Here is a 24589-nt window from a genome sequence, read left to right on the forward strand (position 1 = left end):
AAGGGAGCCTGATCATTGGTGTGAGCCCAAGCTATAGGATTGAATGCTTTAATCATCTTGGAACGTGCTCTGCCGCATCTGTCACCCTTGTTCTCCTCCCTATCAACAACGAGACAAGGGCAACAGATGACGCTTCCCACCATTTTCCTACCCAATGTACAAGGATGCCTCTTTAGGTTGTGCCATGTGGATTAATAACCTTTTACCTCCCTGGCTTAGAGATACCATCTTTTATGAAACCTAGTATGAAAACATGGCTTTTCTCTTCGCCTCCACCTTGCAAGTTCTTCTTCCTTCAGTTATGTATTTTTATATCTTAAGTTATTCATCATTCCATGCCTCTAGCTTGCTCTAATTTAGACCACACACTTTGTGCTCTGTTATTCTACAGTGTACACGACCCCATACAAAATCAAGTTGCAATGTGCTACTTGAAGAGCTCTCATTAAGTAACCTCTAAGTAGGCAGATATCAACTACCCTGGACAGATCGTAGTACCAAAATCCAATGCGTCCCTTAAAGTCTCCCTACACCTGTTGATATTTAGTCGTCAAGCGAGAACACACTTCTACTAAAAATACACTGGGAAACTCTCCATTGGACACAGCTCATTTCACCACAATAGGAGGATCCGCAGGGAAAAGCTTTAGAGAAACAATTAGAGATCTGGCTCCCTTCCTCTGCGGGCTGGGAAACGCTCGCTGTGCTTCGTTGGAGCTTTCTTCAGAGTCACGGGCGCGGGGAGGAGAGCGCAGTGCTTTTGATCAGAAGGGGTGACAGGCAAGGAAAGACTGTGCACACGCAGCCGTTTCCACCTAACACACAGCCTCGCTACAGCTCTCCAGGGAAGCGAGTGGAGAGCTACCACATATACGCTATTGCTTCTGCTTGGTTTATTTGTCACTCTTTGTAGGTTTATAGTCGGCTCCTGCTGGTAGCCCCTTATTTCTGCCTAGTTAAGGAAGAATATGGCGGTGTATTCTTTCCAAAAAGAAATGTTTTCCTTTACTGCACTGCAGGTGACAATCCCCTAGTGTCTAGCAACGCTGGCAGTAGATGACTTGGAGATTTTTCAAGAACCAGCACTCCTTCTGGAGATACCCTTTTTAGTTCTTCTTTCTGAGTTTAACCTGCCATGTTTCTAATATGATTACGACTCTCGGTTCTTTGCCAGAGTGACAGCATGAGACGAGGGGGACTTGGCATGAAGGAGGAGGAAGAGCGGTGGCAAAAATCAGGGAGCGTACGAGCAAAGTATCAGGGTCCTTTACATTCAAAGGAGCAGCACTCAGATTTCCCAGTGTCCACTGCACGAGCACGCTGACAGCTATGAACCGCCAGATAACGACAGCTTCGTTACAGACCTCTGGGCCAAGAATTAAGCGCAGATCATATTCTGTTCCTTCTATTTAAAGAGCAAGGGAATGAGCAAGCAAGCAAGCAGAAGCAGCTAGTGAAAAGAACACACACGCTCATGTATCACCACACAAGGCATTTACAAGCTGACAAGAGCACTATACAGAGACTTACAAATACCGATCTCCCATTTTCCCTTTTTGAGATAAAAGTAGCTAAAGACAACGATTTTAACCCTGTTTTGAGGCTGCTAAGTATTCTAAGGTCTGTGACATATTTTCAGGCAGGATCTGCAAGCCCAAGTGAGTTTAAAGCCAAATGAATTATTTCAAGCAATCTTTTAGCCCTGAAACCAGAAATGCATATAGAGATGGACCAGAATACTCCCAAATTTGTGTTGAAAGTACTAAACTGTTTCAACTCGCCTGACAGCTCAAGTCCCAAAAAAGCAAAAAAATTCTGGTTTCAGTATTTTAGTTTATTTTAATCTGAAATTCATATTACTTTGAAGTTTCCTTTAAGTCAATCTTACAAACCTCCCTTTCGGCATTTCCGTGTTGGTGTGAAATGAAGAAGTGTTCTCTCTTGAACAAAAATTATTTAGAAAAATAGACTCAAAACAAGGAAATGCCTAGACTGGAGGCTCAATTCTGGCTGAGCAGATTGGACACCCCCAGGCTGAAAGTGTCGATTGTTCGTCCGGCGCTGATGCTTGGGGAAGGCGACAGGATGGCTGGGCACCCTCCACCCATTCCCTCTTCTGTCCAAAGCAGCCGCTTGAATGCGGGGCTCCAGAAGAGATCGAGTCCCGCATATTTGTACATTAACCTCAGAGGCTCAAGTGGCCAGTTTTCTACAAATATTCAAATCTGGTAATTATCGTCATAACAACTCTGTATTGTCCTTGATTTGTGTTTTAATCTCTGTAATTAAAGTGTCTAGCTGCCACAGCAACAGACGCTATAGAAGCATGTCTGCTGTATAATCATAATATTAATTAAAACGGCAAAGTAGCTACATAATAAGGAAAGGACTAGATGGCATAGGGGACTGGTGGTTTTAAAAAATAATTTAGAGGACTTTTCACATCAGCCTTTCTCCTTTAATGTAGCTCAGGTAGGGAGCAGCTATGTTGCCTGCTAAAGGCTGCAAGGATGAAGCGAGCTTGGAGGGTCTCTTTCTGGCTCCCCGTGGATAAGCATTCACATCACCAAGTAATCAGTAGACTGGCCCCTTGTGGACAGCTTCAGCAAAGTAACTAAAACCCCAAACAATACAGAAAATTAATATACTCTCTCACCTCGAGAGGGTGAGTCTTTTAGAGACTAAGGCATTTCTACTGCCCATGCTAACGTAATCAGCCAAGCAGTGGGATGTGTAAGCAGATTCCTGCTCTAGGACAAAACGCCTTCCTCAAAAACAACCACAAGCAGAGCTGCGACTAGTTTAATCCTTCCCCATACAGAATTTAAAGAGCATAGGGGCCTGCCTCACTCACGGGTGCCTTTCTCTCCCTGAGCTCTCCTGCTCCACAGCAACATCACTTGCTTCTTTCAGGACCTGCAGTGCGGTAACTAACGCCACGCTTAACGATGGCAATAGCATACGGCATTTGTCCTACCTAGAACCGGCAAGTTAAGGGGAAATTTCCTGGTCCTTCCTAACTAATAGGGTGAATGCACGTCTGTGCGCGTGCACACAAAGTTGTGCGGCCGGGCTGCAGTCAGAGAGCGCTGAATCGACGTCTATCCCGCCAGCCGCTCTCGCAGAGGAGCTAACCAAAGCCTTTTAACAGACAAACAGTGGAAGAAACGGCAAGAGCAGGGGCAATAAGAGAGGGTAAGCAGATAAGCGGAGGGGGAAGGTTCAAGTAAGGCCTCTTTTTGTTTCTAATCAGCGGAGAGCCCGGCAGAGAAGCCAGCTGTGAACTCCTCAGATCTGCTGATGCCACCGAACAACGGGGGACAGTCAATACAGAGCCCAGCAGCAAGGGAGCTTCAAAGGGAAACCACAGCCTCCGTGTAATTGGAGTGAAACACAGCAAAGAGAAGGGGATAGAGAAGAATACCTGTTGGCAAAAGTAGGTGTCGGGGGTGTTGTTTGGTTTTGTTTCAGGTAGTAAAAGGAAATGCAATGGCAGGCAGCAGAATCTGTATTAAAAAAAAAAAAAAAAGCACAGTGGAGCCCAGATAACGGTGGAAGTGCAGGAAATATGAGAACAAAGGCTAGCCGTAGCTTTGGACAAAATAACTTTCTGCTGTAAGAGAACCTTAAATACCTGCATGCAAACTCCACGTAATCTCACATGGACAACGGGGATGAGGACGGGAATCTGAAGCTGAAGGGGAAAGGTAAAGGCCGATTAGAAAATAACCAGTTTTACTAATTAATATATTCTGCATTAGGTGGGATAAGGCAGTGCTTGAAAAATAAGTTTATAAGAAAAAGATATTTTTCTCCAAAACTGTTTTTTCAGCTTTGAGATCAAGGTAGCATTACAGCTACTAGGAAACCATGTGGCAGCAGGCAATACTGTTTCAAGCTACCGTTTGCTAGTGACACTGAAAATTTCAAGGTTTTCCTTTTATCACTAAGAAGAACTGACAGACTGTCTTAAATTCTTACATCAGTCTCTCTCACCTGGAAGAACTGGAACGGGTCTCTAAACTATTATGCAATCATTAGCCCTTACAATCAGTAAATACTTTAAAGCTCTTTACAGAGGTCATAATTATTCCTTTTTATAGCTAGGAAAACAGGAACATCAAGAAGCAGAATAAGTTGCCAAATGACAGAGCACTTTTGAGGCAATGGTCATGAGGGAGCAAGAGACCCACAAACGAATCCTACAACAAAGCAACGTGAGCGACAGTGCACCCCGAACAAGCCCCTGCAGCTCAGCCTGCAGAGCATTTTCCATCTGAGGACCTCAAGTTACGCTTTACAGCTCCTACAAAACAGGAGAGCGTTAGCAGCCCCAGCAGTTACGCTCAAAACAAATCAGGGGATTTGCACAGTTTTGCACTAAGGTGCTGGAACAGAACAAACACGGCCAGAAACTGCTTCCCAGTAACCATGCTGCAGCACCTGCTAATGGCCCAACACAACTCAGAAAATTAGCTCTTTGGAACAGCAACCCAGGCAGCTCCCAACGGGTTAGCAGGAGACCGATGAAGATGCCCCCGAGAGCCACTTTTCGAATCAGAGTTTCACAATGAAGAAAGGCCTCTGAATAATCCACTCCTGGTTTTATTTTTTGTGCATGTGGTGACAGGCTATTTGGGAGCACGTTGCTGGTTTTAACTTGTTGGAATACATTCAACAGAGCAAACAGTGCTTTAAATTAATATCAAGTCTTAGCATATTAATTCCCAGCTTGCATTTATCTGGGATGCAAGGCAGAGTCTTTAATCTAGATTTAGCTTAAACATACATAATGTATATAACGGTAATCTTTTTGATCTGAGCTATAGTTTAAAATACAGCTGAATGCTTGTGTTGACTTTCCTTTTCCAGTCTTCAGAAATAATGGTTAATGATAAATGCTAAAACATTGTACCTCCTACTTAAAACTCTCAAAGCACTGTGCAAATATAAGGGAAGCGTAGGAGTGACAATTTATAGCAAATTTAAAGATAGGCAAAGTGAGATGGAGTGATTAATATCAAAATAAAGATGACACTGTAAAAAGGCATCCACATTTCTGTTACATACCTACATTATTGGAAGAAAGGGAGCTAGCAGTATGACTGGGGAGTCTGTTTTTTTTAGGATGGACAACAGAGCATTTGAACCAGGTCCTAGGAACATAAGATATATCTATGGTGCTACAATAAAATATGTTCACAGAAATATCCTAATCAATGAAAAATGAGGTGCTTCTGGGACAAATTACTTACCATATGAGGAGCTTGCACGTGTCCTTTACCAGCACCAAAGAGTAATGTTACCTCTTTTGAATCAAACGGTCTTGGAGGTAATTCCAGTAAGGAAGATGCTCTCCTGAGAAGTCAGAAGTCCCTTTAGCACAATCCTATTTACTTACAAATCCTATTTCCATGGACATAAAAGAAGTGAAACAGAAGACACCATCTTATGGTTCTTCTTCCAGCCAGCACGTAACTCGAATATTTTCGCTGGGCTTTTCTCAGGCCATATCCCCTGGCTTTTCAGTTCCACTATGCCTTGTGATTCTCCCAGAACAGCAGCAGCACCCGGCCCCAGGTATGCTACACCCAGAGTCTAACTGCTGCACTTACTGCATGGTCCCTTGGGAACCCTCACTACCCAGTGCGCTGCAGCTACTGCACTGCTGGCCACCGCTATGTTTTAGGAAGGGACCTACTGTTATTTCAGCTACTAATAGGACAAAAGGCAACAAGCACTCAGACGGTTCAGTTTAGCCCACAACCATTCTCGGATATGAGCGATACTCTACAGCTCAGCGGAGGGAAAGAAATGGAACAGCAGGAGGGTTGGCATGCATCCTGAGAAAGAAAAACATCAGAAATAGAAGTATTTGTGCACAAGAAGGAGCCAAAACAGACTGTAAACTGGATCCAGAGCTGCCTGCAACAACTCCAAAAAAAAAAAAAAACCCCGAAGAGGAGTTGAGATGAATTTTCAGCTATTTTCATAATTTTCCTCTCCCCACACAAGTCCTTCCACACTCACTGGTCTCTACCATACCTATACAGAAAAGCTCAATGCCAACAGCTTGCCTTTCCCTTTCCTTGCTCTAGTCGTCTGCAACCCATTACATTATCTCTGCCCTTTCTAGACCCATTGGCTCCTCTTCTCAGCAGCCCTTTTCTAGCTAAGGAGGATGTAAGTGGAGCACAGCATTTGCTAAAAGTGGTCTTGCTTAGCCAATAAGTGAAAAACTTATCCCTTTTTCTGATGGTTGCTTGGAGTAAGTCTGTCACCCTTCTAGTGACTTCAGCTTCTCATAGGAAGCAGAAGAACTAATTGATTAGCAGAGAGAGGAGACAAAGTCTCTCTGCAGTAGCTAAATAGAAAAGATGGAGGGTCCTAAAAGGAAAACTGGATTTTCCACTGAAAACTGAATGAGACAGACGTAGCACAGAAAAACAGAGTGCTATCTGCAAACTGGAAACGTGGTAGGCCCTCAATTTTAAGGTAAAAGACTTCGGGGAGAGAAGGGAAGTCATAATTATGCTTGCTGTCACCTCCCGGAAGCCACAAAAAATGGGAAGACTGCCCTCAGCACTGCACATCGCCGCAGCACCTGTTAAGCTGGATCGCCTCCAACCCCATTTTCCAGCTGGATTCAGGTTGGTGACTATTCAGGAAAGCTGCCTGGGAAATGCAGTCCCTGTGAGAGCCCCCACTGCACAGCAGCACGGTTCCTCGCAGCCCAGGCAAAGCCTCTGCCCTTCTCCCAGGACGAGTGACAGTTTTAAGAGGTTTCTATCAGTAGGTAACTCAAAGCTTGAGTATAGATTCAACAAGAAGAGCGAGTTACTCTGTACAAGTAACTCTATTATAGCAGTGGGAACATACTGTTAATTTAATTACATGAAGCTCACTCGAATTTAATCTCGAGTGGAACCTAAATATGCCACCTTGATTGAACATAGGTGGCTATTGCTGCTCCCTTTGTCATTTAAGTTTCACATGCAGCTTTTTCAACAAACCATCTACAAACCTCTGGTGTTTAGTTTACTACCCAAGTCCTTTCCACAAATGTGTTTCCAGAAGTACTTGCATGCCATCGTCTACAGAAAGATTGAAGTATCCTTGCTGTTGGGCCACTTCCTTGCACCTACAGCTGCAATTGAGTATACCTGCACTGACAATTTAATCACATTGCACTGATTTGTCATAAGTGATCACTTATGGTTACTAATAATGTTTTCATTGATTGGTTTGAATGGAACAATTTACAGGGACTGAAGGTCAGGCTGACATGGCCAAATTCAAACATCGCTACAATTCTGCAGTTTTCCCTTTCAAGCCTATATTACAAGTCATTTTGAAGGTGATTCATATGAGCTTACAGAGAAGTCTAGGGGTATAACTATCTTTCATTATAATGTGAATTATGCAAAAAATCATCTAAGATCTAGTCCTGTTGATGATATCCTGCTTTATCTTCTTTTTCCTCTGACAATTCACATCTGCAGCATACAGAAGTTTGTTTATTATTAACTCAATTTACTTTTCAAGGTGGTAGTTGTTGTTTTTTTTTTTCCCCCTTAAAGCAGCTCTTTTGACAATACTGTACTTGGAAGCTGTGGAATTCAAAGCCAAAAGAAAAGAATGACAAACTTTTTTAAACAGTGCCTTGAAAGTGTGTGAAGACTTTCAAAGTCTGATGGGTAACTAATCTAATTATACTAAACTTGGAAAGAAAACAGATGGCATAAACCGCGCAAATGAGATATCACCAGAAATAGTTCTAAACTAGGAGAACAATGTAGTAGTGTGTTTTTTTTTTTTTTAAGATCCTTTCTGAAATAGATTCACCATCATATATTATTTTCTACTTATGGGCTTGAGCCTGGGCACATTCAACATCTACTTAGTTACCCAGGAACTAAGCTTGCATTTTACGGCTGTAGGCTCAACGGCAGTAATCATTATTTCCTTGGAGAAAAAAATGCAGCCATTTTAAGAACCAGTGTTGCAGATTACTTATCAAACAGCAAAGCACAGCATGCCCTCAGCATAAGTCACTCTTGAAAATACAGTTGTCACAACTGTCCGCTAGAACAGATAATTCTTTATATTAATCTTCATGGAGTAACTTGTTTTGCCACATCCAATGCAATTGCAGAACTCAAACAACATGATTTATTAAAGGTAATACTCAAAAAAGGCCCTAGAGAACAGAAGAAAAATCAAAAGGAGGGATGGAAGCGAACCCCCCTTAACCCAAAATTCTGCTGCTCTTCAAATAAATAAAAACAGCATCTAAAAGTTGCAAATTCTAAAAAAAATGGATTTAAATCTTACACGGATTTCAATGCGGGTATGGAGAAAAAACGTCTCTGGCCCAAACACAGCGCGCTCGTACATAAATAGTCTCACCTAATATGCACCGCATTAGTCATCTTTAAGTGTGGTCTAATTAGCTAGAATAAATTGTGAGAAACGTATTTGTGATAATGAATTTCTATTTAGTTCATCCATGTTATACTCCTATCTTTGTCTGCTTTTTTTGAGTGTGCAGCTCAGATTTTGTTGAAAGAGAAACTCTTCATGAAAATACTTATTTTGACACATTAAAACAAGGAATCTGTAGGGATTTCCAAAGACTTGCCTCAATTTACAGCTCCCTGCTTTCAGCCTTTAAGCCTTGGTGGACAAACAGCACCACGTGACTGGAGAACGAATGGCCCTCTATAAGCACCGAGTGAAGACCAAAATGCCAGAACAGAAAATCCCACATGGGAAACCAAGCAGTGAGACACAGCCCACAGACACAAAGATAAAGGTGTTCGAGTTGCAACTCATCCTAACTCAACTCCAGCGCAGAACAGGGGCACAGCAGGTTATGCCAGCTAAAGGAGCGTGCTCTTTTACAGCCAACGCGTTTCAAACAGCAACCACAGATACAAAAACTATCAGTCTGTTTACAGATATTTCCTGAATAGGAAAATGACTCCATTCACCAGATAATTTGTTCGTTGCGAATAGACTATTGGAGATCAGCAGTGCTGCTGTTTGTATTCTACCAGTGAATGGAAAAAAATAAAGAGCTATTGCACGGGGGACCTCCTTGCTGGAAACAAGCACCGTCTACCTGAATCTGCACAACGGTTCTGCCTTACACACGGCGATTCCATCAATTAATTAGAGATCAGGTGAAATGCACAAACTCTGGAACAATACCAACTTGCAGAGACATAGCAGAACGGAGCCCACAGAGGGCAGCCCTGAGCCCTGCCTCTCCTCCCACCACCCGGCGGCTCCCAGTCCTTCTACAGAGTCATCTTCCAAACATACTAAATGCTTGAAGGAACAGGCACAAGGGAGGGCTAGGCGAGCTCTTGCAATTTTGCCCTTGTCTGAAGGACATAACTATTCTTTAATAAACAAACAGGTTATTACTAGTATCTTAATCGCTTTTCTAGAAAAAACTTGTTTCCCATCAAATGTCCTAGGTTTCATTTCAGAGTCAGGTCTGACCTGCTCAAGCAAAAAAACTGACTTCAATTAAGAGCTTTGCTTCAGTAAGGACCACTGATTTCTGTCCTTAATTATTTAAAGCTGAGAAACTGCAGCTCAGGAGCATTTTTCAAAGCTTTTGAAATTATAAAAGCAGTTGGAGAAATAACTTCCTTGAAACACTGCTGCTGAAGAGTCTTACTATCCCTAAAAGCCACTGGTTCGAGTGAACCACAGTGCTATCAGACTAGTAAGGCAACCTTTTCCTCTAAGACGTCACTCAGCACCCACAAGTTTTCATTTAGTTAATAGTGTTTTCCACGGTATTTTAATGTGTTCATGCATGGCTGTTGATTGTCTCAGGCTTGCTGAGATTGCTTGAGGGAGAGCTACTGACATCGGATACCAAGGACAATTTCTGGAGCAAGGAAGATTGTTTTTTTTCCCCTGAGGATCTGCATTACTTCCAGGAATGAGTTGGGTCTGTAGGCTTACAAAATAGCATGCCGGTTCAGCTGATATGGGACAGCATGCAAAGGTAACTTGTAGGTACTCACGGGTCCCCAGGGTTAGTTCGCAGCTTGGGAACTAACATACATGTTATTTGTCCTTGCTCAGTGACTCCACTGACTCCAGAAGCGTGTTGTAATATTATTTATGCTTCTTAGTCATCAAAGCTTTTTTTAATCCAGCTTAGGTGTGACATCTTGGGGCCAGGTGAATAGTGGGGTGGAAAAAAACCATGTATGCGCTCTGCAGCAGGTCTTATCTTCTGCAATTCAGGCTTGATTTAAGTGTGCAGTCAAATGGAATGAGCTCGTTCAGTATCTCAAAGATCAAGGACTTGGCAAATCCCAAATGTGAGCACGTGATCACTTTGAATAAGGATGGCTGCCTCTCTGTGCACGAAGCACAATCACATCTTCATTTGAACTCTGCTCACATACTAAACTCCATCCAGATTTAGTTTCAATTTTCCTTTTTGCCACAGGTAGAAAGTTTGCTCTCAGTTTTGCATACATCACTGAAGGAAGTTACAGACATTAAGGAAAAAAAAAAAAGACCTGATTTCAACCATGCCCATTATGCAAATGCAATTACAGTACATTATCTTGATTTGGTTTAAAACCTTTAAAGCACCTTGAGCAACAAGCCTAATTATACATTCTTGGTCATGTCTTGAGTTTCAAACACTCCTTCATACTTTGGTTTAAAAAATTCCATCAAACAAGCAGAAAGCCTTGCCATATCAATATTTCTCAGATAAACAGTAATGATCTTTTACGCTCAGCTTGCCCGTTCACCCCAAGGAAATACTTTACAAAGTATGAAGCCAAGATGATTTTACCTACCTCTGGGATGGAGTGTTGCAACAGTTTAATCACATAGCAACACTACACAACATTGTAGGATCAGGCACGAAGAACAATGCAAACTCTAATTGAAATTACTGGAGGAATTTAGGCATGCAGAATATAATTGCTCAAACTGGACTTTGGCCAGTGCATACTGGAGTACTAGCCAGGACATGAAGTCCAGCCACCTAGTTCCTGCCAGAAGTGCCATGAGATCTTTAATGAACACAAGTGGCAAGATCGCCGAGTGTTGTATCCTACATAACGTGGCCTTTTAAAGAGCCACTGAGCCAGCTCTGATTTTAATATGGCTCTAATTCTGAATAAAAGAATTTGTGCGCTGAACACATACGTTTTCACAGAAATATAAGCTAAGTACTGGTCTGGCAAACCTCAGCTCATTTAAGAACTACACTTCAAGCATTATTCCAGTTTCTAGACTAATTTTAATGAACCTCTTTAATCAAATTTTCGTGGGCCTGAAGAACATCAACACAATTCTTTATTGTGGAAATAAATTTGTAATTGAGCTCAGGCTTCTCTTTAGCCTTGTAGACAGAAATGCAATAGCGAAGGCAGAGCAAAACCCTAAGATCTCATAAGGCTGCTATGCAGTCAGCCAACTCCTAGAAATACATGTCATTTGTATGCAAGTAAAGCCATTATTTTTCTTCTCTCCCTGTCTGGAGAGATACCACAATCTCATCTCTAGCACAAGTCACCATTGCACTTAAATGGATGTAGTCCAAGTAGTTCCTTCCCTGTTGCATTTTCTGGCGGAGAGCAGCGCTCCGTTCCTCAAGCAGCCCCCTTCCCTTTGGGGCAAATGCCTCCATCGGTGACAGGAGGAGAAGTCACCAGAGAAGCAAAGGCAGGTGACGGAAGCCAGTGGAGCTGCCGAGTTAGGACCAAGGGCAGAAGCTGATCTTCGGCACACAGTTTATTGTGGCCACCGTACAAACAGCACTCGATATATCACACAGCTCTGCCTTTTAAGTGGCCAGCTGGTAAACAGGAGATGCAATTTTATAATCAAGATAGTGTTCGTCAAATTTTTTAGCCATCCTTGGGATCTAAATTTAAAGAGAAGGCTAAGCATTATTATTATTAAAGCAACAGAACACATCCTAGTAGCAGATACAAAGGAGGGATTCTCCAAGCACAGAAGAGCATTAAAATAAGGTCACATTCCTTGGAGTCCCATGGGATCTGAAATACAGATGCTGTGAGTAGCTAGCAACTAATTAGTTGCAAGCAACTAATACACACTGCAGTGCTAACAGATACACAAATATATACGCATGTATACAGACAGAGTTTGATTGTGTTTTTAAATATTTCATGTTAGAGGCCAATTATCATAAGGGAACTGATACGTAAAATTGCAGAATTCTTAATTATGCGTTTTCTTCAACTCATTTCCATTTTGACCATGAAACGCCATACAGCCTTAAAACAACTCATCAATTATAGTAAAATGTAATTCCATGATGCTGGGGGTTTTAAATACAAGAATAAAATGCCTAGCTGAATTCTTTGCACAGAAGGATTAAAAAAACTAAAAAGTATTTTTTAATGAAATCACAGACTAGCAAATAATTTTTGCTAATTTATACATAACTTGTGAAACTTCTGTTTTGTCTTCTCCCATATTCCACCTTCCTTTGTGACAATTTTGCCTTACTTTCCATGGAAATAAGCCAGCTGGAGCCTGAGGAGCACCGGCAGCCCTGGGGCCCTGTGGCTCAGGGCCGTGCTGACCCGGCGCGTACCATGGCCTAAACTGCGAAGCGAGCACCCCTCTGCAGAAGGAGCGCTGTGAAGGCGGGTTTTGCTTGCAGTGGAAGCTTAAGAAAAATAAGCCAAAACAAAAAAATCCCCCAAGCAACAGACAAACCCAAAGCCAAAACCAGCCCTGATCTCCAAAACTCCGCCACGCTATTAACTGGTGGGCAAGACAGCTTTAGAAACTTTGACTATCAACCACCTTAACATTTTGCAGTTTAAAATGATTTAAAACACAACTGCAGGAGCAGAACGACAGGGCTTATTCCTGAAATATCACTAGCGGCAAAGGGCAGCCAGGCCTTTCCTCTGCAACCCAAATTCCCCAGTGCATGAGGGCTCCTACTTTCCCCCAAGCCCTCTCGTTTCTTCTCTCCCTCCTTTGAGCCAATCCATCTTACACCTTCTTTTTCATGCCTCTTTACACACCATGCTGCTCTGCCTGAGACAATTTCTCTTTCTTCGTGTCCTTCCCCAGTGGCCTTGTTATCTCCTTCCAAAGCCTCAAGACTCACCATGTTCAGCTGGCTTTCCACTGATAATCTGCACTTTCCACCCAGCAAAACCAGGTAACGTTTACAAAAGGATATAAATACCTCCTGTGCTAAAGCTTTATTGACTTTCGATGGGATTTTGTGTCTTCGTGGTTTTGTCTCCCTAGAAAAAGTTACCTTTTTTTTTTTTTTTAAATGGCTGTGGGGGTGTTAAAGTGCAAAAACATCCTTTAGTATGGAATTAGTAGGCATACATATGCTCATATTGACACAGAGTACTCCCAAACAGGAGGGGAAATAAGCCGTGAGTGTATGTCACATACAAGCTGTGCCTCTGATCCACAGTTTCTAGAGTGGAACTTGCCCTAACATAGTGGGTGAAAGGAGCCTGACCCATAATCACCCCGTATAGCATTACAAAAATCTGCATTTAGGGGCACCCGCATCACTCAAGTACTAAATGGTATCCCTGGATATAATACAAACTTGTCTTGTCTTCCCACACCAGTGCAAAAAATAATATTCAGTACTTCTTCACGGGGACTGGAAATGGCTATATTTTTCTGTGAATTTTTTTCAGTGAACGGTAGAAACATTGTTTACATTTTCAGTTAAATACTGTATGTGCCAATAATGATTTTGTATTGGGGAAAAAAGACAAGGAGAAATGCTTCAATAAAGTTATTGACAGAAAGGTCAAATGCATTTCTTTAAAAATGCAAAAAACTCTATACTGGCAGTAATGTATGCAGAGTTTCTGCTTTCTCTCCCCCTCATACACTTCAAAATTACCACTAAGTCTTCAACCACCATCTCTGAAAGAAGGGGTCACCCTCCCAATATTTAGAAACCCTTCCTGATTTTTGCTCATCCTTCCTCTGCTCTTCTCTTCATCTTCACTCGCTTGTCTTCAGGCCCAAGAAACCTTCCTCATCACAGGTTGCTGAGCCGAGCCACGCATGCTACCATAGCACTGCTGAAACACGAAACGATGCCAGACTGTACCCTACGACGTTGCCTTAAATTGAAACCTGCCTCTACATTTTATAGACTTCAAATCCTCTTATAGCATTAATGACAGCAGCAGCTAACCTGGGTGGTATGAACACAAGAAAGAGATGAATTCCTTTTGCAATTTAGAAAAATTATAAGATCTTTTTCTTTTTTTTAAATGTGAGTGTGTGAGGGTTTTTTGTTGTTTGGGGTTTTTTATGTTTGTTTGTTTTTTTAAGATGAGCAATATTGCTCAACTGTAGTGGAAACTGACCTCTTTCAGGTGTATAGTTTTCTGAAAAACCCTCAGAACAACAGGCTTTTCTTTTCGTCACAAAAGGTAGTTATCCCATAAATGGCATGCAGATGTGCAAACTGTATTTGCCAGGAGTAGAAGTTTTCTCAAATAAATTTGGTATGTTAGGTGCAACCGTGAATCTGTTAGAAGGTTATTATTTATTTGTTTAGCGCTGACAGGGTGCCGTGTCCAGTACCTGCACAGAAAGACCCTTATACAAGAGAAAAAAAAAATTTTGTAGGTAAGGGACAAAACTGGGAACTAAAATATCCCGAATCTCTTCCAAGGGATGCCTTAGACTTTTATTCTCATCTTTAAATATGCAACATATTTCTTATGCATCTTTCTTATTTCTTCTATAATAAGAAACTGGTAACACTTAACACACATAACAGAGCTCGAAATATAAGGCATTCATTACACCTTTCAGCTGGAAGGAACCACAGAACAACAACAAATCAATACTCTTTGCTGGACTCGTTCGCTTTCTGTTCATGAGCGGCCTATGCTTACATAAGTGGGCTTTATATAGCATTTAAATTCTGTTCAGACAAAAGAGCCAATAATGGAGAAAAATCAAAGCTTCACTTAATAAAACTTACTTTAATGTCACTACATTTTCCTTCCATTAACCTTTCAGCTGCCATGGACATGCTGCCTATATGCATTTATTTGTCCAGCTAAGTGGAAAATCGGTGCTAGAGTAAGATCTAAGAAAGAAACCATCACACAAGATAAAAAGAGAGGATTTATGAAAATCCACTGCATAGCTCCATGCACTATCACACTGTAAACTTGAAACTTTGCACATTAGAAGGGTTATTTATGGCCTTTGACTTCCACATCAGCAAAAGCCACCATACCTGTTGTGTTAAGATCCTTGGAAACCAGCGCTCACAGACGGTGCTCAGCGTCCGTCCGAGATGACCGCGGGAGGCACACCACACATGCAACACAGCTGACAACAGGCTGCTTTCCTTCTATCTAACCTGCTGCCTGCTATTGGATTCACAGCTGGTAAAAAATAAAAATCATGGAGATACAAGAGAAGAAGAAACTATAATGCTCTCCAAGAGATTTATAGTTGCAAGTAGACTTGCCCAGCGGCTTTTGCTTTACTCTGCAGCTACTTTGCGCCCTATGAGGCCTTGTTCCTGAGGAGCAGATTCATGCCCAGCCCTGAAGGTTGGGAACTGGCATTTTGGTTCCCGCTGCTCTCAGATGCGGTTGTTTACTAACAGGACCCCGCAATGCAGAGGACCACTGTGAGCGCAGTCCGCAGCTCCGCACGCCTGCAGGGAGACGAGCGCACCAGGCTCACCGCCTCCGCCGCTCGGCAGGCTGCCCTTCAGCACGCTCCGTCAGGCGGCTCGGCAGCAACGCGCTGCCCCCACACGCCGGTGGGGCCACCGCGGCAGGACCCCGGCCACCCCACGCCGGCCTCCGGCCGGCCACGCGACAGCCTGCTACTCCCCATTAACTCTGCAGCGAGGAGAAGAGTCTCAGGGCTCCCTTCGGAGCTCGCGCTGCTGCTCGCGCTAAGACCAGCTGCGCCTCTGCTAGGCTTTCCAGCACGGCTTTCTCTTGAGCTACACCAGATTGCTCACCTTTCAGTCTTCCTTCCTAATTCTTTCCAGGTGCCACAGAGGAGAAAATCACCACAGCTTAAATCACACATTTAAGCCATTTCACCTGCTGGGCCTGCACCACTACCACCACATCCTGCTGTTCTGAAAAGGGTTTTTTCCCGCTTTTCCAACTATTCCGCAGATTCAAATCAGCTTTACTTCCTACATCAGCCATCCCCAGCTCCCATTTCTCCCTTTCAGTGCGCCTCAGAGGGTTTCTTGTTCGAGCTCGTTGGCTCCATTTGCTTGGGTTTTATTAAACAAGCATTTCTGCATCATTCGCCATTTTATTACTCAGACTCTCTATGATCCTCCTCTGAAGTAGCAAAGTTATTTTCTTTCCTGTTTTAGTGAGGGAACACCAAATCACACCAAGTTTTACTGAACAAAAGAGCAGCGATGAACTGAACCGCAAGTTAACACGTTTTAGTCCAGCACCTTACTAACAAGACCAGCCTGCCCGCGTTCCCGAGAGCTGCCCGAACACAGTGAAGAGGGCACGGCAAGACGCTTAGACAGGTAGCCAGCGTGCCAACGTAAATCTGCAGGATGCCTACTGGAGTGAACGGCAGCCCCGTCTTGAGCGCCACATTTTTCACCTGTGGTAGACGGCTACGACTTTCTCCAAACTTGCTCCAGTTCTTTCTTCGGACACATTAAAATCACAGGAAAATGGTCAAGGGCTGTGACCGAAATTGAAAAACTAGGGGAGGAAGAAAAGACCTTATAAGGCCAATCTGCAGCTCAGAGCGGAGACGTTTCCGTAAGGCTCGTACGCAAGCACAGGCAGCCAGGCAAAACCCTTCCGTTCACCGCGCTGGAGAAGTCATGGCGGATTTATAAGGGCAACATGTTTGCCGCTAAAAGCACAGGAATTTTTGAGCAATTGACTGGGCAATATTTGGTTTTAAAAAGCTGATTTCTGAAATCAACTACCCTCACGGTAACTAATGAAAAAACCCCCTCAGACTGCAGGCTGTCAAAGAGACAGCCGTGACCTTAATTTGCCACAGAGATCTTTGATGAGTATGAAAGTATTTCCCTCAAATATCTCAGAAGGACAGCGCGCTGCCTAATGAGCTAGAGGTCTCAAACCCACAGGCACCACGGTAATTACAAAGGGGTATTTAATTATCTAGCCCTGGCATCTAAAGAATTAGCAAACCTTGATAATGAAAGGGAGCTAGAGAGGGAAGACGAATTCATAGCCTAATCCACAAAACACTGAAAAAATCACTACAGAGACAGATTTCAATAGATTCATATCTGCTATTTCTAAAAGCTTACTGTGTACTAAAATGCCAGATGTTCACACATTATGGTTGTTATTACTGTTAACAGCATTAATTGGGAGAGAGAGGAAGTTAATCCAACTTAATTCAGGAAACTAACTGGAGAAATACATAGGAAAACAAATGGAAGACTACAACAAAGAGAGATACCCCATATTTTGGCAATCTGCACGTTTCATACCCTACGGGCACAGGCGTTCCCAGAAGCAGCCAAACATGGAAAACGCTCCTGTCTAGGAACATGCGAAATAAAATAAAACAGCTCTGCCGTTCAGGTCCCTGCACGGCCTGCTCCCGCAGCTCTGGCGAGGACTGAGCTCTGCACACCTCTCCGCACTGCTTCACTTGCATTACACCTTTCCTCTACCGAGAAACTTTGGCCTGGCAGTAAACCACAAGTGATTTGAATTTCAACACAGCGCCAAAAATAAAAGGCACCACTGCATGCAGACCCTGTCTCCTTGCAAATATATGCAAATGCCTGTGTAGAACAAAGCAATTTACATGTGCCCAAAGCCTCAAAGTGAGCGTACTTGCTTTGATCAAAGCTTATAATGGGATTTATCTGTAGGGCAAAAAAACAATGTTTGCCTTAAAGAAAACAGCAGCGGCTTTAAATCGCTGCAGTGAGGCTGTTCTTTCATTGTGGCACTGCCATTTGTAACGTTGCAAAGGTTGCGTGAGCATTTCCCTCATAATCCTCTGTTTCTAGCGGCTTGTAACTTGCCAGTGAAATGTCTCTCCAGACTTGCACTTAATGCATAAGACATTAATCTACTGGCTAAACAAACTACTTATGTCTTATAAATTACATATTATTATGAGCATCTACTGCTACTTTCGAAAGCAGCAAGCTGAACTCTGTCAAGATTAGCCTTTGCTTTCAGCCAAACAAAACGTTAAAGCTTTATCTGGAAAAGATTTCCTTAAAAACAAAGCCCAGTGCCTTTATAACGTACAAGAACGTTCCTGTGATATACTATGTAGTTTACCAACCAATTGCTGCCCTCAAAAAATCCCAGAGCAGCAGTCCTCAGAGCTTCTGCTTCACACTCTGTCAATGGAAGGAGATGTGTTTAATGCTAAGTGAGCAGTCTGAAGGAATCCAGAGAACGGCGAAGCTTTGATAACTGGTACGGAGATTCCCAAAGAGACTTCCTTATCTGCCGCAACAGCGAATCCTTCTACAATGTCCAAACACCAAAATGAAATCATAATAATAAAAAAAAAATAACCTGCGCCATCAACGAGTTCATTGCACTGACAGAACTCAGGCCCCACGTCTTCCAGGATGCCTTCTGGTCGACAAAGAACTCGCAAAGCATGGGCTGCACTGCTCTATTTCCCGAGCAGGCTGGGAGGAGAGTTGTTTTAACAAGATGTCATGCAAGTAAAACTTTCATTACTGAAAGATGTTACTGAAAGTAAACTGAGAGACGTTTCTAGGCTTCAGCTGTTATTTAATGTTTCTGAGAGCAGCTCTAAAGCCACGTGTTAAAAAAAAACTAATGTAAGGAGTAGGATGCTGCACAGGAACAGAAGACAGTCACGACAGGAGGCATTCAGTGTTACCCAAGTCTTTCATCTTCAGTACCAAAGGTTTACTTTGTTCACTCTAAGCAGCAGGAAACAAGGAGCCACATACCCCCCCTTGATGGCACCCAGGTAAACCGCCCAGTGCCCTCCGCGAGTCACAACCCCAGGGCACGATTTCATCCCATAAATACGAGTCAGTTCATTAAGATTTGTGGCATCACCTGCATTTGTCTCATTCAGGATGTTATTATACATGGAGAGTTTCAGCCATTGCTTGGCTACTCTGTGCAACTGTTTCCCGTGCAGACAGGAGAAGACTGCTCACAGGCAGGAACCAGTAATTGCATATTCATAAGTATCTCAACACACAATTAATTGCTGAATGGCGAAAAAGCAGTACTGAAATGATTTCTACTTTAACACTCAGTGAGATATATATTAAGCACACGCTTTGTGTATGTTACATCGCCAATAAGAACAACTTGGCTTCACGCCTGCCACAAAATAATCATTGCATCAGAAATCCAAAAGCTTTAGTTCCCAATAAAAGGGGGAGAGAGTGCATCCTTCTTCATTTATTACCACTGCAATCACATTAGATCTTGGACTAATTCATAATAAGGGGAGATAGGTGCTGGGGTTTTGTTTTTAATGTTGTCTTGAAGCACTTGCAAAGTCTTCAGTAATAGGCTACAACTTTATCATACTGCTCCCCACTCAGGCATTCAAATAATTTAGCCATAACCCAGTAAAGACAAGCGTCCTGATGGCTTTGACACATCCATTTACACTTTTTCAGTTTTGCCGCTTCTCATCATTAAATTAACTCTTCTCTGTAATTGTTGTTAAATGACTACCAGCAACAGAGCCAAGGAGAAGGACTCAATTTTTCTATTGACCTTATAAAGCCATTATTGAATTGGCATGGGACTGTCAGGCCAGATGAGTTTCTGTTGGATCAAAAACTATATTCACACATGTGAAACCACAGTATCTTTGCTCCCAAACATATGTGGCCCATGTGCCAGCTTTTTCAGGTTTTCATAGTTAGATTTCCTGCAAATTCTACTGTCTATGTGAATATACTGTCTAGCATCAATATCTGGATAGTTTCAGAATGACTGAATCCTTTGTTATATTTAGGATCTAGTTTTAATCATATAGATAGAAAATGTATTTGTATTGAATTTATATTGCTCCTAAATTAATGCACACAGGGAAAGATGTTAGGATCAAGATTTAGTACTTTTTAACCTTGAAGGTATGTCATATAATAGATATTGATTTTATCTTTTTTATTACACAGAAAAAATAATAAAATATGTCTGCTGGTGAACTGTTATACAACAGAATAAATGATTAGCAGTGTATGTTATAAAATAGCATGGTGACACCACGTATGTTTGCTTTAAAAGCTTATTATAAAAATCGATGATGATATACATCTTGGTTAGGCTCATCTTTTCTAATTAAAGAGACAGTGTCAGAAAGGGGTTTTCAGTAGTTCAAGTTGTAATTCTTATTTTTCTCAATCATCTGTAATATTTTCTCTTACTGATGAGACCTTGCAAATAATATTACTCTACAAAATGCTGTTCACCTCCACTCAGAAATAATTCTGCATGTGACCTTGAGGTTAATGTGGTTCTTTTCCATATGATCACATTAACTCTTCTATTTCGCCAAAGCAGACACTAAGGGTGACATCCTGATTGCCCTTAAGTCAAAGAAAAACCTCCGTTCACTCCAACAGAACCACGTTTTACACCCTGAAAGTTAGAAAGCTGCTCCCAGCCAAGAACACAAGGAGCAACTCGAGGGACCAGCTCAGAAGCTAGCTGGATCTCCTCTCTCAAGGAAGCCCTCCCAGGAAGAGAGGGGGGAGTCATAATACAGATTTATTTTTTAGCTCAAGTGTCTTCCAATTTATAGAAGCTAATTCGTGACTGGCAACTTGAACATGGCTCATGCCAAACTCACCAAATATGCCTGTGCTGCAGCTACAGCAATTGGCATCATCTTCAGCAAACCTCAGCACTTCTAGGCTCCAGCCTTTAAAGACAGGATCCGTTCATATCCCTGGTGCTAGTTAATAGGCATATAACTTTTATAAAAAGCCTTTGCTATACTTTCAATACCCTGGAAACATTTTTGTTGGTAGTTCCCCCTTTTAAACCCGTCGCCATTCAATCAAAATGAAATATATCAAAACTCTTTTGCTATTCACCCAGAAAATTCACTTTCAGAAACAATCATCTGTCTTTCTTCCTGAATTCCATCCAATTTGTTAAACTGTTCCTATTATTGAACTACCCATAGCCGAATGCCATATTCTAAGGTAGAGAAAGGGTCTTTCCACAAAGGGAATATTACCCTTCTGGCTCCCAGACAGAATTTCATTGGAATTCCTTGAATCCATGTTAAGTTGCAAGCTTGGGACATTCATAACACCACACTCATTAAAGATATCCACATACAACTAGTTATTAGATATGCATCCTCAGCAAACGTGGGGTCATTGCTAAATTGGGGGAGTGCTCAACATAAACAGCAGAGCTTCAATCTAACGGGGCTTTGATTTACAGGCTGCCCAGAGGGGTTGGGGAGGCTCCGTACTTGGAGATATTCAAAACCCAACTGGACATGGTCCTGGGCAACCTGCTCTAGCTGACTCTGCTTGAGCAGGGGGGTTTGAAAAGATGATCTTCAGAGGTGCCTTCCAACCCCAACTATTCAGTGATAAACTTGGAGACGGAGTCAACAGAAACCTCATCAACCTCAACAAAGAAAAATGTAAAGTTCAACACTTGACACGGACTAATCTCATACATCAGTACAGGTGGGACCTGGCAGTTTCAGTGGACAGCAAATCAAGTACAAGCCAACAAGGCACACTCACCACAATTAAGGGAAACCACATAGGAGGGTACCTTAAGAGGAGCACGGGAGCGCAGATCGAGGAAGTTACTATTCCCCTCTGCTTGGCATCAGTGAGGCTCCACCTGGAATATTGTGTTCAGTTTTGGACAGCCCCCCCACTTCTGAGAGGGAGGTTAAGAAACTGTCAAAGATCCAGCAAAGAGATACCAAGATGGTCAGTGGCCTGCAAGAACAGACCTACATGAAGAGATCGAGGGAGCTAGGCTTGTTTGGTGAAGAGGAAACTAAGAGCGGATCTAACAGGAGCCTACAACTACTGTAAAACCTAACACAAAATAAAGTTGACAACCAAACTCTTGTCATTAACGGTGGACAACATAACAAATGGCTACTGGCTACAAACTGAGGTGGGGAGGTTCAGACTGGTCACCAGAGAGAGCAGCACAGGTGACCCAGAGAGGCTCTGGAGTCTGCTTCCTCAGAGGATTTCAAGACCTGGCTCTACCTGGCTCGACCAGGCCATGGCTGACCTAGCTAGCGTTTCTGATCATCCCAATTCAAGCAGAAGATCGGACTTGAAACCTCCAGATGTCCCTCGCAATCAACACTTCCCTAATTCAAAGATCGCTTCTGTACGGTGTCTTCTGTCACTCCTCCTCGTACTGCTTGCCATGTATTGCCTCTGCTAAGTTTTCAGGTGGTGCAATGCAAGCTATTATTTCCAGAGAAACAAAAGTGAATCTATTTCAAAGTCTCCTGCCCACCTATCTAACCTGTCCCCAATCTGTTTGTATAATTTTCTTTCTTCCTCACTGAAAAGGCATTTGTAATGTTTCTTCTTCTTTTTCACTCTTTTCTTTGTCATGCAAGCCACAAAATGCAAAGAAATGCCTCCAACAGAACAGGACCTTCTCTTACTACTAAATTCATTTCTGCTTTAAGACACAGCCTTCCTCCTTTTGAGGAACAGCAGCCAGTAGAGCCAGTCAGCAGTCAGACACCTTACTGTCTTTTAGAATCTTTAGTTTCTCCTCAGCTTCTGAAAAGGAAAGCAGACACTGATCAAGGGAATTGGAGAGAAAAGCCAAGTGCAGTCCTCTATTGCCTCAGACTGTCTTAGCCCTCCTGGGACCTCGGTATCAGGCAAGAAAGGCTAGCAGCTTAAGAAGCCCTCCTTTTTCATCTGTTTTCCACTTTCCTGCCTCCCTATACTCTTTAGATATCAGTCCGACAATATAGATAAGTAGAGTGACCTATTCAGACCTCTCAGATATATTTGGATCTCTGGAGATTCAAATGGGAAAAAGAAACTACTATCTCAATTGTCTTAAGATACCTTTTATGAAGACTTAAACCACAGGCCATGCTTCATTTTGTATTACTAGTATTTCATACTACTTTCAGGTTATCTTACAGGTTGCACTCAGGACACTCTTACAATAGCTTCTTGGTAGATCATATTATACACAAATATTACTGCTCTTCTGAGAGTATAACAATGAGGCTTATGAAGATAGTAAGTTATAAAACATAATTTTAAAACGTCAGATCTCATATATAGTAGTATTTTACCTGTTTCTGAACAGGAGTGTACCTGGCAGGATGCATGTAAGCAACAAACACCTTTGCACTTTTTACAATCAGAGATAACGGAAACACATCTTTTTATCTTTGGCTGAGCCTCAACTACTTGATTTAACCTTCGCTAGCATCACAGTGCCAGCTAATAACTCACTCCCTTCCCTTCACTCTTTTCTCCTGAACCTGAACATTCTTGATGCAAAAACCACAAGTGTTGAGCACTTTGAGAGTCTCGAGAAAGGGAAGTGCTGTCATTAGCACCACTAGCCATGTTTCAGTGCGTATTTTTTAAGTCTTGAGAGCTTACTTCCTCCTCCTGCTCTTAAATCTTTGTTGAGAAAAGATTGTGACTACAAATGATGAAGTGTGTGAACTAAGGAGATTCTAGTGTCCTTAAAAGAAAAAAGGAAAAAAAAATGGCACTGCACCCCTTACAGTGGTTATCCTCAACAGCCATCCTTTGTGCTTGAGCACTCGCTGAAGCATAAAGTAACCGCAATACATCCCATCTCTATTGATTCAGAAAAGAAAGGTAATTGATTCACCCTGAGGATTTCCTTTAAAAGATGCAGTGTAAGAATTATCTCTCCTGTATCGTATTACAAAATGCACCAAACAAAGCTATTTTAGATTTGTATACTGCCATCCATCACCAGAGCCCCTGAGCTCTTTTCAAGTATAGTTGAGAGTAGACAACTATATGTTAATGGTTGTTGCAGGGCGTTTGGCTTCTCTCTCTTTTGAGGTAAAACCCTCCACTTGCAGTACCTCGGAGAGGGTTGGCTTGGAGTGAAGGAGGGTTGTTTCTTTTGCTGACTGACTTGTGTTAGAGGCTTTAAAAGATACAGCAAAATGATCAAAGTAAATACTGAAGAGTAAATACTTTTTGAAATGCCAGGTTAAGCCCCTTTCCCCAAACCCCCCGCTCTGGTTTCTATTTGCAAAAGTTTTACTGAATTGAAGTTAAGCATGTAAAAAGAGATCATGCCAAAATGCTGAAGCATATGCTATACACATTGAGCCCTAGGTTACGCACAGACTCTTACTCAGCAAGTTCAGATCCAATACTACCATGGCAATTTATCCAAAGGGCTTGATTTACAAACCTCCTGAATTCTCCTTTTCTATGTATTTGCATATTTTTAATGCATCTTGGCAGATAAGCTATAAATGTCGGCCTTATTTCTGCAATGCCATCAGTTGTCCTGCTCTATATTACTAAACACTCATCACATCACAGGGATGCCTTGCTTCTAGC

General features: G+C 42.3%; 1 protein-coding gene across 22 annotated transcripts in view; it reads right to left on the reverse strand.

Moving 5' to 3' along the window:
• The window catches only part of DAB1 (DAB adaptor protein 1), a 507009-nt gene that overhangs the window by 365937 nt on the left and 116483 nt on the right, over positions 1-24589 (reverse strand). Inside the window, exon 1 of one of the 22 annotated variants that reach the window (XM_009683305.2) lies at positions 5256-5270. The exons of the other annotated variants lie outside the window; for them this stretch is intronic. The gene's annotated coding sequence lies outside the window, so the exon portion shown is untranslated. Of the gene's footprint in view, positions 1-5255; positions 5271-24589 lie in introns of those variants that run through there. 22 annotated transcript variants of the gene reach the window in all.

This window comes from Struthio camelus, chromosome 8, assembly GCF_040807025.1.
Source record: "Struthio camelus isolate bStrCam1 chromosome 8, bStrCam1.hap1, whole genome shotgun sequence".
NCBI classification, from domain to species: domain Eukaryota; kingdom Metazoa; phylum Chordata; class Aves; order Struthioniformes; family Struthionidae; genus Struthio; species Struthio camelus.